Raw genomic sequence first — 17,341 nt, 5'->3', positions numbered from 1 at the left:
AATTTAGTCTACAACATTTGTAAAGATTCAATGGTCTCTTCCAATTGTAACTCCTGGAGAATAGAGGTTCTCAGTCTGGTATCTCCTTATCACTCTCTTTAATTTAGCAGAAGGTACAAGATTGTATTTTTACTCCCTGAATGTTGAAAATATTTGAAGCCCGTTACCTATTTTCTTTTCATTAGCTTGGATATGTTCATTCATATCATTTAAAAAGGTACAAATCACAAATAGACTACATCAGGATTACCTGCAAATTTTCCTCAAAATGGGTCCCGTCAAAAACTATTGATTCCTTTACCACAATTCTTCATTGAAGGTTGGGAAAACGATTCTGAAATATATTCAAACTAGCAGGTAAATGCATCAGAAAAAAAATTAATTTAAATAAATAAAAAAACGAAGAAAAAAAAACATGCTAGCAAAGACAGGATAATAGATTATAACACAAAACCACTGGAAGCCAGAACTGTTATGAGAAAAATAAGGACAAAAAGAGGAGAGCGGTTAGCCATGCGTGAATACGAAAAGGAGCTTTAACTCTGTTTTTTAGTAAAAGGATCCCATGCTTCTCTGAAAACTCAATAATTTCGTGCCAGCAATCTCAACAAGTACCAAATATAAGACGAAGGCATTTGTAAGGCATTCTGGTTGCCTCTCCAACATCCATCCTCCAATTCCTTCTTTCTGAGCATGTACCCTCTTCTGTGCATGTGCCAAGGAAGGAAGCCCAGTCCTCATTCCAAGGGTAAATCCAGATCAATCTTAGCCTGCCTGCCGTAACAGTCCCGTTCCCTTTGCCAGTGATTCTTTTAAGGGTGGGCATATGTTCATCAGTTGATCAAGGAAAAGACAGTTCCTCTTTTTCTTTGGAAGCTGTCATGTCAGGGTCTCATGCGTGGAATTGGGGCAGCCATCTTGCAACTCTGAGATGAAGGAACCTGAAGAAGATGTCAGAACAGACAAATGAAAAGGACTTGAATCCTCAATGGCTCTCTGGAGCTCCTCAGTTAACAAACCCTAAGGTCATCCTACCTTGGATTCTTTGTTCTGTGAGATGTTAACTTCCCTTTAAGTGCTTAAGTTATGTGGACCTGAATTGTAATGTTTCTAGCAGTTGGAGGCACACTAACTGATACACTATGGGAAAGAGGTTTTGGATATCACGAAACCCTGTCAGGCTTATTCAGTTCATCAAAAATGAAAAAGTCCCTTAGACTTTCACTTGCCTAAAAAGCCGTGAAGTCTTCAGAGTTCTTTTAGGTGCCAATTACACATAAGATAAAAAATGAGCTCTCGGAACTGAAGAGACTTTGGAGGATGCAAAGGGGGAGCTGGTCTTCCCCATGGGTCTGATTTCCAGCTCCTTCCCGGCACTTCTTCCAACTTTTCCTCTCTTCTGTTTGACTTCTGAGCATTTCCTGTCCCTGGAACACACACTTACACACACTTAAGACTCTGCCACTTACCACCTTTGTAATTCTGGGCAAATCACATCATTTCTTTTGGCTTTGATTTTTTTTTTTTTTTTCATTATAAACTGGGAGAAATGGTAGTAACTAACTTGTGAGCTAGTGAGAGCATTAAATTTTGTAACATATGGAAAAGTGCCTCTCAGAACAATGCTTGGTACCTCATTATCATTATCATCATCATTTTACCATCATCATCATCATTATTATTAACTCAAATTTCCCCTTGACAAGGATGACATTGTTTACCTCCATGTTAGCAATAGCATTAAGGAATGTGACGACAATATACGGGTATTCCTTGTTCTTTGAAGTTTGTGCCATGCCACTTTCCTTTTAGGAAAGACTTACGGTAGTATCTGTTTTTGCTAACCAGAAGAAATCCAAAAAAAAAAAAAAAAAAAGGATTTTTGCTTTTATGAAAACAAGCAAAAACAGCATTCAGCATTTGTTTCAGGGAGCTATCATAAAGGCAGCATAGCCGTGAGCTGGGAGCAGCGAGAGGGGCCCCGCGAAGCTTTGTCCCCGGAAACCACGCTCAGCATCTCAGCATCGGGCCACCAGCGCTTTGAGTTGTGTCTTTGAGCATCTGTGTTTTATCTCCATTTATTTTGTTTTGTGTGGCTGTCAGCAAGGTGTGCCCTCGGGTAACAGAAAAGCTTCAGAGAGGTTATTTTGGGGTCTGAGAACGCTCAGCATTTTTTCCGTATAAATTAATGACAATTGCCTCTTCACCATATGCCATTCTGACTTATGAAAGGTTTCAGGGAAATGCTCTACTTCTGGATAACGGGGGAAATCTGTATTTGTGGTGACCGAAGCTGGTTATCCCCTTTATACGGATAATGTATTTTTATTTATTTTAATGCACTTAAAAAAAAGTGTTCAGAATAGCCGTGCTCACACTGGACACCGTGAAAATCCTTTACTCACAAGAGCATACATTTGGAAACAGCAGGCAGAAAAACATAATTTGGGAAAATACCTTAAGCATTTTCCCAACTGGGTTGAGAAGATTAATGCCACCGTCACACACACACACACACACACACACACTCACAAAATATCTCTGTTGCCAAATAAGGAGGAAAAACACTAGGTTACACAGCATTAAACAGCTTCATAATCAGGTTTGCAGATTCAACAAAAGAAACTTGTATTTGTGGCAGCACATTCCTCTGTTCTGCTTAGTCACTGTTAAATTCAAAATGAAGTAGGTAACAGAGTATTTGAATCTACAGTCAAGTAATAGATCTTAAACTATTTTTTTGGAAAAATTGTATTTTTTTTATTATTTTTTTTAATGTTTATTTATTTTTGAGACAGAGAGAGACAGAGCATGAACGGGGGAGGGGCAGAGAGAGAGGGAGACACAGAATCGGAAGCAGGCTCCAGGCTCTGAGCCATCATCCCAGAGCCCGACGCGGGCTCGAACTCACGGACCTCGAGATTGACGTGAGCTGAAGTCGGATGCTTAACCGACTGAGCCACCCAGGTGCCCCTTTTTGGAAAAATTTTAAATCGATATCATTAACTCAACTCTTCAGTTGTCAGGTTAGTAAAAGTTCAGGGAATTTAGATGCATATATATTTTAAAATATTAGTTTCCAAGGGGAAAAAAAAATGAGGTCTTAGCTGGCTCAGCTGGCCAAACGTCTGACTCTTGATTTAGGCTCAGGTCGTGATGCCACACTGGTGAGACCAAGCCCCACACGGGAGTCTGTTCAGAGCATGTAGCCTGCTCAAAATTCTCTCTCTCCCTCTCCCTGCCCCTCTCCTGCTCATGCTCATACGTGCTTTCTCTCTCTCTCTTAAAATAAAATAAAATAAAATAAAATATTAGTTTGAACTATGGAGCCTTTCCAAATCCATATTACAAGGTAAAATGTATTAGATTTTATTTGGAGCCAGTGAGATTTAGACTTTTTAATTGCTTTCATGAAGTAATTATCAAATAACCAAAGCCAGAAACCCAGATTTTGGAGCCCAGAATGTTACCCTATATATAAAATCACCATAAAATTAACTAAAGGTTTAGTTCACACTAATATAAATAAATTGTTGAATAATAAATAAATGAAGAAGGAAGAAATCTTCCTTACAGAAGAATTCCAGATAATATATGAGGGCTATGCCCTCCTCCCCTCCCAGGAAGTGGAGCTTCATTTCTCTTTCCTTGAGAGTAGATTGGACTTGACCCACTTCAAAAGAATAGAGTATATCAAAAGGAAAATATAGGGGTGCCTGGATGGCCCAGTCGGTTAAATGTCCGACTCTATACTCTTGATTTCGGTCAGGTCAGGATCTCACGGTTCTGGAAATTAAGCCCCGATAGGACTCTGGGCTGACAGCTTTGAGCCTGCTTGGGGTTCTCTCTCCCCCTCACTCTGCCCCTCACTCTCAAAATAAATAACATCTTTTAAAAATAAAAAAAAATAAATTAATTAAGAAAAAAGAGAAAATATAATAAATCCACAGTGGAAAACCTTGGCAGGAACCACTATGGCCAAGTGATTGAGGGTAACGTCCCTGGTACTAAATCCCATGATACCATGTAGCGTGATAGGATGTGATAAGAAGGGTATTTCACCCCTGTAGTATTCTTCTCAAAAACGAGGGCACCTGGGTGGCTCAGTCCGTTGAGCACCGGACTTCGGCTCAGGTCACGATCTCATGGTTTGTGAGTTCAAGCCCCACAGTGAGCTGCTGTCAGTGCAGAACCTGCTTCAAATCCTCTGACCCCCTCCCTGCCCCGCCCCCATTTGCACTCTCTCAAAAAAACACAAAAAACAAAAAACAACGAAACAAAAAACCATAACGCAAGGCTAATCACGAGAAACACACAAGACAAACACAAATTCATGCACATTCTACAAAATGCAGAACAGTTGTTCTTCTGAGCTGTCAAAGTTTAAATTGACAGTTGGCTGTCAACGGCTTTTAATTAAATTACAAACAAGATTGAAACAGATCAAGGAGCCATGAGGACCCAATGCAATGTAGTAAACCTGGCCTGGACTCTGAAACAGAAGGAATAAGTGTAAGAGAATCCAGATTGGAATACAGGTAACTTGACTCAAGAGTCCTAACTTTTAATATGTTTCTTAAATGATTTAGTATTTCTTTTCTATACATCTTTTTCCTTCTTTTGATATTAAAGTTTAAATACTCAGGCCTATGGGGGCACCTGGGCGGCTCTGGCAGTTGAGCGTCTGACTTCAGCTCAGGTCACGATCTCACGGTCCGTGAGCTCGAGCCCCGCGTCGGGCTCTGTGCTGACAGCTCAGAGCCTGGAGCCTGCTTCCGATTCTGTGTCTCCCTCTCTCTCTGCCCCTCCCCCACTTCTGCTCTGTCTCTCTCTGTCTCTCAAAAATAAATACATGTTAAAAAGAACTTTTAAATACTCAGGCCTATGGACTGGGTAGTTCAAATACAGAGCTTTACCAAGACACAACTGTTACTGCTTGCAGCCTATAGTTTTATTTTTGGATCATAATACATTCCAAATTTATATTTGTATATTTCTAGATTAAGCTAAAACTGCTACATCTGCTATTCTCACCTACCTGGATCCAGAACTGCTTTCCTCAAAGAGTATTTGTAAGGATTGAAAAAACCTAACTATAAAGCAGTTACAGTGATCGGTACAGAGTATATGGTCAGTCCGTGTTAGTCTTTTTATTGTTATTGTTATTATTTTTATTGGTAATTTTCTCAGCTCTTATTCTAGTCCATTAATAATCCTTTTAGCTGTGCCTACTCTGACGTGTATTCTGCCCACTAAGTTCTTAATTTTAATGACTGTTTTTTCTGTAATTTATCTTTGGTTCTTTCTAAAACCTGACTATAATGCATCCCTTTATATCCACATGCATTTTAGACTTCTTCTCTGTCTAAATCATTTTAAATATGTGTCAAAGTTTGTATTATTTCATATTATTTCATATTTCATAGACTTTCCAGCTCCTGGAGGAAATATTTCTCTCTCTCTCTCTCTCTCTCTCTCTCTTTTTCTTTCAGACGTTTTGCCATCTTACTAGAGTGTTTTTGCATGGTTTCTAATTTTTATTGTGCCCTCATTATAAGTGACACTTGTTTTTCTCTGTAGTGTCAGGGTTATCGAAATGTACCTCTGGGGAAGTTATCATCTTATTTCTACTTCTTGTCCCAGTAGAGTTTCTGAGTCTAATTTTTACATTAATCTTTTATCCTGAGATTTCTCCAACACAAAGGTAATTAAAATTCAGACTCCAAATCGATGAGATCATAGATTTTATTTTTCAAGGGAGACTGATTTTTTCCCCACTCTGATCTCTACCTCAGATAAGCTTTCTCCTGGCTTTCCATGGCTTTTCTTTTTCAAAGTTCCCCTTTCCTGAGAACTGCCCCCCATCCAGATTTATGCAAGAGCTTCAGTCTCAGTATTTAACCCACACCCACTGGAGATGCTGTGTCCTCCAGTGTTTATGCTGCCATATGAATTTTAGGATTTTTTTTCTATTTATGTAAAAAAAGCAGCATTAGGATTTTGATAGGGATTGCATCAAATCTGTAAAATAATTAAAACAGTATGGTGCTAGAGCCAAGATAGACATATCGACAAATAGAACCGAATAGAGAGCCTACAATAAACCCACACATAGAAGTCAACTAATCTTCAACAAGGGTGCCAAGAATAACAATGGAAAAGAATAGTATTTTCAATACATGTTACTGGAAAGACTGGGTATCCAGATGCAAAAGAGTAAAACTGGAGCCATATCTTATACCATATACAAAAAATGAACTCCAACTGAATGAAAAAGTGAAACATAAGACCTGGAATTATAAAATTTCTAGAAACCAACAACAACCATCACCATGAGGGAGAACTTCTTAGCACTGACTGGTCTTGGTAATGATTTCTTAGACATGACCCCAAAAGCACTGTCAACAAAAGCAAAGATAAACAAGTAGGACTACGTCAACCTCAAAGGCTCTGTATAGCAAAGGAAACAATCAACTGTGTTGTAAAAGGCAGTATACAGAACCAGAGGAAATATTTGCAAACCGCATATCTGATAAGTGGTTACTATCCAAAATATATAATGAACTCCTAAGTTCAATAGCAAAAAAAATAAATAAAACTAATAACCCAATTAAACGATGGGCAAAGGACCTGAATGCATGTTTCTCCAGAGAGGGCATATAGATGGCCAACAGATACATAAGAAGGTGCTCACCTTCTTATCACTGACCATCAGGGAAATGCAGCTTAAAAACACGGTGAGATATCACCTCACACCTGTTAGGATGGCTTTTACAAGAAAAAGTAAAAGATAACAAATGTTGGTGGAGAAGTTGGAACACTTTACACTGTTTTGAGAGAATAAATTGGTGCAGCTGCTCTGGAAAACGGTACGGAAGGTCCTCAAGAAACTAAACATAGAACTACTATATGATCCAGCAATTTCCATTTCTGGGTGTACATTAAAAAGGAAGTCAGGATCTGGAAGACACATCTGCATTTTCATGTTCATGGTAGCATTGTTCCCAGCAGCCAAAATATGGAAACAATCCAAATGTCCATCAATGGATAAATGGGTAAAGAAAATGTGGTATAGACATACAATGGAATATCATTCCGCCTTAAAAAAGAAGGAAATCCTGCCATTTGCAATGACATGGACGAACCTGAAGGACATTAGGTGAAATGAAATAAGCAATCACAGAAGGACGACTATTGTATGATTCCATTTATATGGCGAATCTAAAATAGTGAAAGCAGAGAGTGCAATGGTGGCTGCCAGTGGTTGAAGGTAGGGGGAAATGGGGAGTTGTTTTCAATGGGTATAAGGATTCAGTTATGCGAGAGGAATAAGTTCTAGGGATCTGCTGCACAATATAGTGCCTATCGTTAACAATAGTATAGTGTGCACTTCAAAAATTGGTAAAGTAGAGCTCACGTTAAGTGTTCTTACCAAAAAACAAACAAAAAAAATGGGTGGGCATGGGAAAGGTGATGGATATGTTTATTACTTTGTGGTGATGGTTTCATGCACGTATGGTAAGTCAAGACTCATCAAACTGTGTACATTAGGTGCAGTTTTTTGTATATCAACTATATCTCAATAAAGCTATTTAAAAATTAAATGCAGGGGCACCTGGGTGGCTCAGGTGGTTAAGTTTCAGGTCGGTCTTCAGCTCAGGTCATGGTCTTGTGTGGTCCGTGGGTTCGAGCTCCACACCGGATTCTGTACCGACAGCTCAGAGCCTGGAGCCTGCTTTGGAATCTATGTCTCCCCCTCTCTCTGCCCCTCTCCCACTTCCACTCTCTCTTTCTCAAAACTAAATAAATATTTTAAAGATAAAAAATAAATAAAAATTAAAATAAAAATTAAATGGAAAAAAATGGAATCAAAGGTGATAGTAGCAAAAACAAACAAACAAAAAGGGCACTGTCCTCTGCTCCTGCATAGCCCATGCCATGACCAGGACCAGATGGCTCCTATGCTGTGGTAATTAACATTCTGTGCAATTCTAGGGCATGTGCAGTTTCCTTTTCCTTCTGATGGAATTAATCATTGTGATAACTAATTTTACATGTCAACTTGGCTAAGCCATGGTACCCAGATATTTGCCCAAACACCACGTCAGATGTCACTGTGAAGGTATTCTTTAGATGAGATTAACATTTGAATCCGTGGACTCTGAGTAAAGCAGATTATCCTCCATAATGTGGGTGGGCCTCATCCAGTAAAGTGAAGGCCTTAGGAAAAGACTGACTTCGTCCAAGGAGAAGGGAATTCTGCCAACAGACTGCCTTCAGATTCAAGCTGCAATTTCAACTCCTCCCTGGGTCTCTAGCCTGACAGCCTGCCCTGCAGACTTTGTATTTGCCAGCCTCCACAATTGCCTGAGCATTCACACCCACGCACACACACACACAGGCGCGCTCGCTCTATTGGTTTTGTTTCACTGGAGAACCCTGAGACAGCCATGCTTTTTTTTTAAGTTTCTTGTTTTAATTTTATCCAAAAACTCTAGATGTTTACAGAAGTTTATTATCCTAGTGTTTTTCATAAAGAGTCACACACACAAGTCTTAATATTTTATTATTTTTTTGAGGTTTATTTTTGAGAGAGAAACAGAACGCGAATGGGGGAGGTGTGGAGGGAGAGGGAGACACAGAATCCGAAGCAGGCTCCAGGCTCCGAGCTGTCAGCCCAGAGCGGGATGCGGGGCTCGAACCCACAAACCGTGAGATCCTGACCTGAGCCGAAGTTGGACACTCAACCGACTGAGCCACCCAAATGTCCCTAATTCTTTATATTTTTATAGAGAATTTATTTTACTCATAAACAAAGGTGTTGTGGTTTATTTCCTTCTCTTGTTAAACAGCTATAATATAAAGGTTAAACTTTATATGGAATCATAATTTGCATGGAAGAAAGCCTTCCTGAGGTATGATCTATAACAAAAACAAAAAATCAAACTCAATCAACTGGGATTACACATCACATTTTAACGATCAGAGGAGGATGTTTAGACAGAGCACTCCCAGCTTTACATGTGCAGTACTAGGCTGCTTTATTTCTAATTAATCCAAAGGCTGTCACTTCAAAAGACCAACCAGCCATTCTGCCCCGTCAGAGTTGGATTTTTCAGATCTGGCTGTTGGTAGGCAACCGTTCAGAGCTTCCTAATAAAACACGAAATAAAAAGAGTTCTTTGTGGAGATCTATTAGTATTTAAAAACTTATAATTGTTAGGGGATTGCTCGTAGATATGCACCCATAGATTCCTGCCTCTGAATACTAATGAATAAAAGACAAGGTTCACGGTTGATTTCAAAGCATCTCAGCTAAAATGACAAACTGATAGTCCAGATATCTAGTTAATTTGACCGACCCAACTCTTTTGGCCATGCCATGGCTTGGTTTATTTGCTTATCCCCATAGGCCACTAAATATCTTCTTGGTGTGTGTGGGCCTATATATACATAAACATATATGTCATGGTTAATGGAAGTAACAATGTTATGGATCATTACCACAAACACATAATGAGTGTTTCCTCTATGACAGCCATTATGCTAAGTATCGTACATGTATTGTCTTACTTAAAGCTTAGTACAGGGGCGCCTGGGTGGCGCAGTCGGTTAAGCGTCCGACTTCAGCCAGGTCACGATCTCGCGGTCCGTGAGTTCGAGCCCCGCGTCAGGCTCTGGGCTGATGGCTCAGAGCCTGGAGCCTGTTTCCGATTCTGTGTCTCCCTCTCTCTCTGCCCCTCCCCCGTTCATGCTATGTCTCTCTCTGTCCCAAAAATAAATTAAAAAACGTTGAAAAAAAAAAATTTAAAAAAATAAAAAATAAAAAAAAAAATAAAAAAAAAAAGCTTAGTACAACCTCTTGGGATGGCTAATTTTGTTACTCTCATCTTCCAGGTGAAGGAATCTAAGGCTCCTGAAGGTAAAGAAATTGTATAGCTAAAATCTGACAGAGATGTGATCCAAATCTCAGTCTAGGGACTTCCTCACTAAACCTCAGGTTACTCAGTATAGAAAGGGAAGAAGAAGAAGAAGAAGAAGAAGAAGAAGAAGAAGAAGAAGAAGAATATACAAGTATTTAATTTATTATTATTATTATTGCATAGAAGTGATTATGTTTTTCCAAGCATTGTTTTATATGTTTTGGATATTGGGGCACCTGGGTGGCTCAGTCAGTTGAGCGTCTGACTCTTGGTTTTGGCTCAGGTCATAATCTCACGGTTCATGTCACATCAGGCTCTGTGCTGACAGCCTGGAGGAACCTGCTTGCGATTCTTCCTTTCCCTCTCTCTGCCCCTCCCTGTCTCATGCTGCATTCTCTCTCTTTCCCTTTTTCTCTCTCTCCCTCAAAAATAAATAAATAAACTTAAAAAAACAAATATTACATGTTTTGGATATTTTACCTGATTTCATTCTTACCACTACAACTCACTCCAATTTTACAGACATGGGACTGTGGGAAAGAAGAAAGAAAGAAAGAAAGAAAGAAAGAAAGAAAGAAAGAAAGAAAGAAAGAAAGAAAAAGGAAAGAAAGAAAGAAAGAAAAAGGAAAGAAAGAAAGAAAAAGGAAAGAAGGAAGGAAGGAAGAAAGAAAAGAAAAGAAAAAAAAAAAGGCAGGATACCTTGCCCAGGATCACATGGGGTGTGAACAGTGAGGTTGGGATTAAAACCCAAGGACCTAGGGGTGCCTGGGTGGCTCAGTTGGTTAAGCGTCCAACTTCAGCTCAGGTCACCATCTCGCAGTCCATGAGCCCGAGCCCCGAGTCGGGCTCTGGGCTGATGGCTCAGAGCCTGGAGCCTGCTTCCGATTCTGTGTCTCCCTCTCTCTCTGCCCCTCCCCCGTTCATGCTCTGTCTCTGTCTCAAAAATAAATAAAATTTTTTTAAAAAAATGTTTTTTTAAAACCCAAGGACCCAGCTAGCTCCACGGCAGCACCGACAAGAGCCTTTCAGAGGTCTACAACATCAAAACTATTTTAATAACAATACCAAGGCATTAATTGTCCTTCCTACTGTCATTCTGTCATGAGTATTACACTGGGAGTCTTCCGGAGGCTGTGTGGTATGCGATATTGCTGCAAATTAAATGTAGAAAAAAACATGAGAACCTGTAGTCCGTCTATGAAAGCAGCCATTAAAGGCACATGGCAAAAACGAAAAAGAAAGTTGTTCTTTGGGAAGATGTAGCTATTTTTACTTGAAAAATGATATTTAGGTTGACATTTATTATTGTCCTTCCTTAAAGGAAATAGTAAATAAATATTAATTGTTTTTCTGTTTCACTGTTTAACAAAATAAATATTCATAGATGTAACCCATAAACAAAAGCTCTTTGGGGTCTTCAATACTTTAAAAAAATTTTTTTTAATGTATGTTTATTTATTTATTTATTTATTTATTTATTTATTCAGAGATAGAGACAAAGCATGAGCTGGGGAAGGACAGAGAGAAAGGGAGAAACAGGATCCGAACCAGGCTCCAGGCTCTGAGGTCAGCACAGAGCCTGACGCGGGGCTCACACTCACGAGCTGTGAGATCATGACCTGAGCCGAAGTCGGACACTTAACTGACTGAGCCACCCAGGCACCCCTTCAATACTTAGGAGTATAAAGGGAGCGTCAGGAACCCAAACATTGGAAAATGGCTGCTATGCTATAGAGTATGCATTTCAGTAATAGTATCCACTGGTGGGGAGCGGGTTTTGAGGATTAAATGAGATAACCTATTTTGAGAGTTTAACATGGAACCTGGCACATGGAAAAGGTCAACATATGTCAACAGCTATTGTCATTGTTATTAGAGGTGAAAGAGCTTACCTAAACTCACACTGTTAGTGATAGACCAGGGACTTCAAAGATGCGGGGATTCTCAACAAAAATGTCATAAACTGAATTCAGTAATGATTTAAGAAATGTGATGACAAAATTTACTTCCAATGAGTAATAAAAGTAGCACAGAAAAAGAACTGTCTCTAACTAATACCAAACAGGAAGCAAGTTAACAGGGTATGAAGAATTCGGGACAGACGCCTGTGATCTAGATTCCAGGACTGATTCTGTCATTTGCTAAATTTGTTACCACAGGCACATCAGTTGAAATGTCTGAATTATTGTGTTCATATGTATAAAATACAAGAAATGAGATAGCTCTTGTCCTCTTCACAAGTATAAAATACCTTCATTGGTGTTAAAAGGCTCTGAAAAGTATTAAATGGGAAAGAAGTTTCCTACCTCACTTCTCATACCAAAATAAATCCCGAAGATATTAAAACGTTAATGTCAAAAACGCAACCAAAAATTACTAGAATATGTAGGAGAAAATGTATGTAATCCTAGGGTGAGGAGAAACTTTCTCATAAATTCTGGTAAGTCTTTGTTGTTGCCAGCAGATGCAATCTCTCCACCCCAGTGGTATCAGTCCTTCCACCCACAGGGAAAATGACCTCTCACCTCCCTCTGAAGGGGTTAACCCTGCAGTGTCTGAGGAAACAGTAATGGCCTCCCCTGAGGTAGTTGCCGTGAAAGATAATGCTACGTCTGCTCAGGACCTGTTGCTTGCTTCCAGACCTGTAACTAGATTCAAGACCCAGTACGTCCCTAAAGATGAGGTACAAAATGTGACCCATGAGGAAGTATGACACACTCCAAAAGAACTACTTAAATTTTCTAATACGTAGAAGCAGAAATCTAGGAACTATGTATGGGAATGGACACTAAGGCTGTGGGATAATGAGAGAAGGAACGCCAAGTTGGATGAAATCAAATGTACTCTTACTGACTCCCTAAGCAGAAATTCTACACTTAATGTTGCATCTCAGGGAATTGGAAAGGGTTCTAATAGTAGTTATCTTTGAATGGTAACATTGTGATTTTTTTTCCTATATGCTGATTTTATTTACCATTTTTGGCATAAAATGGATAACTTGCATAATTTTTTTTTTTAAAGTTTTTTTTTTTTTTCAACATTTTTTTTATTTTTGGGACAGAGAGAGACAGAGCATGAACGGGGGAGGGGCAGAGAGAGAGGGAGACACAGAATCGGAAACAGGCTCCAGGCTCCGAGCCATCAGCCCAGAGCCTGACGCGGGGCTCGAACTCACGGACCGCGAGATCGTGACCTGGCTGAAGTCGGACGCTTAACCGACTGCGCCACCCAGGCGCCCCCATAATTTTTTTTTTAAATAGAAGTATATGTAGATATTAGAGCACATTGGAGAAGCAACATGTTTTTGACTGAGGCAGGCCACATCAAGTCCTGGTTTTTCTCAGTGACCTTTGCTCAATGACTTTTCCTCAATGACCTTTCCTCAATGACGTTTGCTCAGTAACCTTTGCTCAATGACCTTTGGATAATGAACAAGTCACTCAACATCCCCACGGCTCAGTTTCCTCAGTAATCATCTCATAAATGTGTGATTTGTGAGACGACATATTTTAAGGTCTTAACAAGGTGCCTGCATATCATAAGCACTTGGTGGACATTATTCTTGTTATGACTATTATTTTCATCAACATCATTACTATTAAAGCAGAGTCTCCATCGTCTTGTAAGTAAGGGCATTTAAATATCCACATATGGCAACGGCCAAACCATGCCACAGGCAGGGCTCCCTTTAGTCTGCCAGTTCCCCTCCAAAGGAAGAAAAGTCATCAGCCACCACACTCCCTTGTCACTGTGGGACATTTTTCATTATAACTTTGTAAAACCATCAGTTGTGCACAGCAAAGCATATTTAGCTAGTGGTTTAACTGTGCTACTAGGTAGTAGAAATAAATAATGGGAAAATGTCATTGCCAAATATAAACAAAAACCCATGGAGTTCGTCACTTTTTGTTTCATTATTTTATTTTTTTTAACGTTTATTATTTGAGAGAGTGTGTGTGTGAGAGAGAGAGAGACAGAGAGCAAGCAGGGGAGGGGCAGAGAAAGAGGGAGACACAGAATCAGAAGCAGGCTCCAGGCTCTGAGCTGCCAGCACAGAGCCCAACGTGGGGCTTGAACCCACAAACCGCGAGATCATGACCTGAGCTGAAGTCGGCCACCCAGCTGACTGAGCCACCCAGGCGCCCCCGACACTTTTTGTAATGTCAGAAAACAATAACATAATGATATCCTATAACCAAATATAAATTCTTATGTAATTTAATATATAATATACAATTTTCTTATAATCTAAAATACACACATATTATAACAATAAATAATATCATATCAGAAATCAGGCATTTTTCCAAGTTCCAAGTAAGTGACTTCCAAATGAACCCGTGAACTGTAACCTATTTCTAATCTGGGGCAGAATAATGTCATATTATAAACCTATGTGTATATCTTGTGTTGTATACCTTATATAACATGTTAATTTTTGTTCTTTGAGAGAGAGAGAGAGCGCGAGAGCGAGTGGGGGAGGGGCAGAGGAAGAGAAAAAGAAAGAATTTAAGCAGGCTTCTTTGCCCAGTGCCCCGTTGAGGGGCTCAGTCCCTAGACCTTGGGAAAGCAAAAGTCCTACTGAATCGACTGAACCACCCAGGTGCCCCTATATCATGTTATTTTATACATTATATTTTATGTTAACATTTTATATTTTGTTACCTATTATATTATTTTTATATGTATAATTTCTAGGTTGTCAATATAAAAAAATGGGTTCTAATTATTTTGGTGTTGTGGACATTTAAGAAAATTAAACTATGTGCATCAAGCCATGTCTGAGAAAGTGACTTACTGTGCTTCTAAAATATTAAGCCAGTGATTGAAGAGTCTCCTCTGATATCCTTGAAAGAATTAGGGAAGTTACGGGTGTGAGCTGCTTTTGATTTCCCCCATGAGGAATCATGTATGCCTCATCTCCCTAATATAGCAAAGTATCAAAAAGGCAGAAAGCCGTGATATTCTTAACAAGTTGTACGTAAAAGGGCAAAGCTAAATTATGGCACAGATTATATCCACTCCACTCGTTATAGTCACCCAGCAAGGTATGTGTCTTTTGGGTGAAAGTCTCATTTCCCCAGATTTCCCTTCATTAATCTATTTGGTCTCCTGTACACGGAAATGCATGATCTCGTTTAAATTCAAAGGAGCAGAGGGCACCTGGGTGGCTCAGTCGATTAAGCGTCTGACTTCGGCTCAGGTCATGATCTCGAGGTTCGTGAGTTTGAGCCCCACGGCCCGCTCTGTGTTGACAACTCAGAGCCTGGAACCTGCTTCTGATTTCGTGTCTCCCTCTCTCTCTGCCCTTCCCCCACTCGTGCTCTGTCTCTCAAAAATAAACAAACATTTTTTAAAAATTTAATTTCAAGGAGCAGCTGTGCATGTTAATTCACAATGGTGTCTTTGTGGTATTTGCCCCTTGAAAAGCAAAATTAGAGTTTTGGGGATTTCAAAAAATAAATAAAAAGCTGTAACGTTTGCTCTGATGGAGAAGTTCTATAGGCCGAGACAGAATCTAGCTAACCTAACTCTTACAGGTAAATATTCCAAGACTTCAAGGGGTGAGACTGTCAACTCTTTGGGAGCTCTTAACTTACCACTAGGTGGGGCGTCTGAGTATGAGGCCTAAATTGTTTACGTAACAATGACCTGGATAGCAGATTAAACTACGATTATCAAAGTGCATCAGGGAATCTGCACATTAAAATTTTTTTTTCCGTGTTATTTATTTTTGAGAGAGAGAGAGCCTAAGTGGGGGAGGGGCAGAGAGAGAGGGAGACACAGAATCTGAAGCAGGCTCCAGGCTCTGAGCTGTCAGCACAGAGTCCGACTCGGGCGGGGCTCAAACCCAGGAACCATAAGATCATGGCTTGAACTGAATTCCCGCCCTTAACCGACTGAGCCACCCAGGTGCCCCTGAACATCTGACTCTTGATTTGAGCTTGAGTCATGATCCCAGGGTCCTGGGATCAAGCTTCTCCATGGGCTCAGCACTGAATGTGGTGCCTGCTTGAGATTCTCTCTCTCTCTCTCTCTCTCTCTCTCTCTCTCCCTCCCTCTCTCACTCTGTTTCTTGTCTGTCTCTCTAAAATTAAAAAAAAGTAGTGGCGTCTGGGTGGCTAATTCGGTAAGCGTCGGACTTCAGCTCAGGTCATGATCTCATGGTTCCTGAGTTCGAGCCCCACGTGGGGCTCAGCGCTGACAACTCAGAGCCTGGAGCCTGCTTCAGATTCTACGTCTCCCTCTCTCTCTGCTCCTCCCCCACTCACACTCTGTCTCTCTCTCAAAAATAAATAAACATTAAAATAAAAAAGTAAAATAAATAAATAAAGTGCCTCAGCTCTTAAAAACTGATGGAAAGCCAATTTGAAAACATTAACCTAGGAAGTAAAAAACGACAATCAAATCAACTTTTGGTAAACGAATCTGCAACCATCCAGTGACATTTCAGCAAGGAATCCAAGTATGTAATTATTCCTTTTAAGCAATTTTGCCCCCTGCTGACATAGCCATATTTGAAATAGGAAAGATTAAGACATGGGGTATCAGAATGGATGAAATAGGAAAGATTTCAATAATCCATCAGGTAGATTTGCCTTGGGCTCACCCATTTGACATTTTTATCACTCAGCTCCCCTTCCTAACTGAGCAGTTGTTTTGAGTTTTGAGCCCAATACTTCCATCTCAATCTCTAATGACATATAAAATTGAGGGACAGAAGTAAACCAGTATCGTGGACTCTCTGATGATATTCCAGCGGTTAACATTATTCATTACTGAGCTAATTAGGCTCATTGCCTTCTCAGACATCTCGATTTGAATAAGCTGTAGACAGTCACAATTTCCATATAGCTAACGTTACAGAGGGAGCTCAAGCAGCAAGCCCACAATGCTCTCAGATTCAAATTTCAAGTTCAGGCAACCTCTCTGGGCAAAGTGTTAACAAACCTGCAGAGTTTCAACCTCTACAGTTTTCCAACTTTCAGTGACAACATGGCCTCGTGGCGACGGTAGTGGGAAAGTCGAGGACCCGGAAATCCCCAAAGTGCCCTTCTTTCACCGCCAGAATGGGATTCACCCTAGACCCGGTGGGGGAGCTTTTCACAAGCTACACACAGTGATTCTGATGTGGGCACGCTGGTCAAGGTTCTCTTTCAAACTTTACCACCAGGTTTATTGACTAAGATAAATACATACTCTCTTATGCCTGGATTTGCCACTCTATACAGCAGGATAATCGCATTTGGATTTTCCTTTCCCCTAAGAATATTGCAAAGATAACGATAGTGAAGTTACATTTAAAAATTAAAACCTGTGGGGCACCTGGGTGGCTCAGTCAGTTAAGCGTCCGACTTCAGCTCAGGTCATGATCTCGCGGTCTGTGAGTTCGAGCCCCGCGTCGGGCTCTGTGCTGA

This window comes from Neofelis nebulosa, chromosome 2 (genome assembly GCF_028018385.1).
Source record: "Neofelis nebulosa isolate mNeoNeb1 chromosome 2, mNeoNeb1.pri, whole genome shotgun sequence".
In the NCBI taxonomy this organism is placed as follows: Eukaryota; Metazoa; Chordata; class Mammalia; order Carnivora; family Felidae; genus Neofelis; species Neofelis nebulosa.
Note: the sequence above shows the minus strand (reverse complement) of the source record.